At 57.9% G+C, this 2500-nt stretch overlaps 1 non-coding gene across 1 annotated transcript in view; it reads left to right on the top strand.

Annotated features, from left to right (window-relative positions):
• The first annotated feature begins 2035 nt into the window (after positions 1–2035).
• LOC124772956 overlaps positions 2036–2500 on the top strand; it is a 1909-nt gene continuing 1444 nt past the window's right edge. The window contains exon 1 of the ribosomal RNA XR_007014407.1: positions 2036–2500. This exon is cut by the window's right edge and continues 1444 nt beyond it. This is a non-coding gene — a ribosomal RNA (small subunit ribosomal RNA).

Here is a 2500-nt window from a genome sequence, read left to right as displayed (position 1 = left end):
GTGCCTTAACCTAACCCATGTTGTGCCTTAACCGAACCCATGTTGTACCTTAACCTAACCCATGTTGTACCTTAACCTAACCCATGTTGTCCCCTAACCTAACCCATGTTGTCCCCTAACCTAACCCATGTTGTCCCCTAACCTAACCCATGTTGTCCCCTAACCTAACCCATGTTGTCCCCTAACCTAACCCATGTTGTCCCCTAACGTAACCCACGTTGTCGCCTAAACCTGCTCTGTAATTGTTATACGACTCGTTCAATTAGTGTAGTGTTGCCCACCCGCAACCCTCGCAATATAGTTCGCTACTCGCACTGCCCGCTCCCCTGTGTATCGCTTCATGTTAAACACCTTGCAAGTCTTGCTGACTTTCCACATGCTCCTGCTGTACACTGTAATGTGGATGGCAGCAGGACGTACATGCCGCCCCCCCCCCACCCCTCCCCACGTCCCCACGTCCACACCTTGCCCCCTGCCTTCGCAAGCTGGTTGGTGACAAGTTTGCATGTTCAATGCCCTTCGCATGCGACGTACGCAGGCTACGTTGTGGTGCGGCCTGTGTCAACTGTCCGCTGATGTCGTACGCGTGAACCACAATCTGTACTGCACATTCGTCCTTATGTACTGAATGATACATCGTGGCACATGTGTGACCGTACAACGACTGCGCCCAAAAACGGCGGACCATACAGTGCAAATATTGTGCACGCAGCTACGTGTCGTCTCCCTATGAGAGCTGGATTGCAGTGTGGTACGCCATAGAGACGTGTGGGAGGAACGGACGCCGTGGATGGCGATCAGCATGAGCTGTCTGTTGATGTATTCGGACCTAGTCGTCTCTCCTCAAACACCGTGATAGCATGGTGCACCGCGTTCCATATCTGCGACATGCTACAGAGGCCGGTTGACAGTCGTTCGAGCAATGGACATCGCATACGTACGGGGGCCACCTTCCACGTATTGTCTAGGCGTGCACATTTTGTTGCGTGTATGTGGGCAGACGTAGTGTGGCGTGACACCTGACACAGGCATGCAATAATCGTTGAAGTTGCTAATGGCGATGGACGCCTGCGTTTTCTGGTGAAGTTACGCAAATGAAGAAATGGTAACCCGTTGTGGTGCGGTTGTTCTCGCTAGGGGTGAATCGGTGATGGCGACGATAGGTTGAGGTACTAACCGGTTGTTCCAGCGATACCCACCATGCCGATGAAACTGAACGGCATCTGGGTGTGAAGCGATACGCGGCGGTGGCTGGGTGGGACCGTCCCCGGCCGGTGAGGGGGCGCCTCCCGGCGTGCTGGCCGCGCGGTGCGTGGGCGCACGCGCTACAGCCGGCTGGTGGGGGCGGCCAGTGGCAGGCGCGCCGGCCGACGGACGCGGCAGGCGTCGCAGCTGCGCGCCGGCGCACCCTGCGCGCGGCGCCGTGCGGCCAAAGTAGGTCCTCGCGGGCCCGGTGCGAAGCGCGGTGGACATCTTCAGTGTGCTGGTCCGATTGAGGACTGTGTGCGTTGAGGATGCGCCGCCGCCCGGCGCTCGGCGCCGCGACGCCGTCTGCTGCTCGGTCGCCCCAGCGGTTCTCGCTGGTGGTTTGTATCGCAGCTGTGCGGATGTGTTGGCGCGTGCGCTGTGCTGGGAGAGTTCGCTTCGGCACCCAAGTGGGGCTTTTGTCCTTCTGTGGCGCTGGCGTTGGAGCTGCCGGTCACCGTAGGTGGCGCGTGTTGTCTCCCGCCGGCAATGCCACGACAGCACGCTCCCGGGCCTCTGTCGGCAGCGGCAAGCTCAGTTGGGAGCACGGGTGGTCGCACCGAAAGCGTCTACTCGCCTAACTCCGGGCGATTGCGCCTCTCTCGAACCCGGCCAAGTACTTGGGACGGCGCTGCGCGCCGCCGGGACCTGAGAGGGTTTCGAGGTGTATTGTGCAGGGGAGCTCAGCCTCCTCCTGTTTGCAGAATGATTGAGCGGACGCTTGCGTGTTCGCGCGGGCCCCCGGGACACACTCCCGGGCGGCCGGCTGCTCAGCTCTAGTTGACGCAGCTCCCTGGTTGATCCTGCCAGTAGTCATATGCTTGTCTCAAAGATTAAGCCATGCATGTCTCAGTACAAGCCGCATTAAGGTGAAACCGCGAATGGCTCATTAAATCAGTTATGGTTCCTTAGATCGTACCCACGTTACTTGGATAACTGTGGTAATTCTAGAGCTAATACATGCAAACAGAGTCCCGACCAGAGATGGAAGGGACGCTTTTATTAGATCAAAACCAATCGGTCGGCTCGTCCGGTCCGTTTGCCTTGGTGACTCTGAATAACTTTGGGCTGATCGCACGGTCCTCGTACCGGCGACGCATCTTTCAAATGTCTGCCTTATCAACTGTCGATGGTAGGTTCTGCGCCTACCATGGTTGTAACGGGTAACGGGGAATCAGGGTTCGATTCCGGAGAGGGAGCCTGAGAAACGGCTACCACATCCAAGGAAGGCAGCAGGCGCGCAAATTACCCACTC

Source organism: Schistocerca piceifrons, unplaced genomic scaffold (assembly GCF_021461385.2).
Source record: "Schistocerca piceifrons isolate TAMUIC-IGC-003096 unplaced genomic scaffold, iqSchPice1.1 HiC_scaffold_943, whole genome shotgun sequence".
Classification (NCBI taxonomy): domain Eukaryota; kingdom Metazoa; phylum Arthropoda; class Insecta; order Orthoptera; family Acrididae; genus Schistocerca; species Schistocerca piceifrons.
The sequence above is the reverse complement of the archived record's forward strand: the minus strand, read 5'-3'. Positions and strand labels throughout refer to the sequence as shown.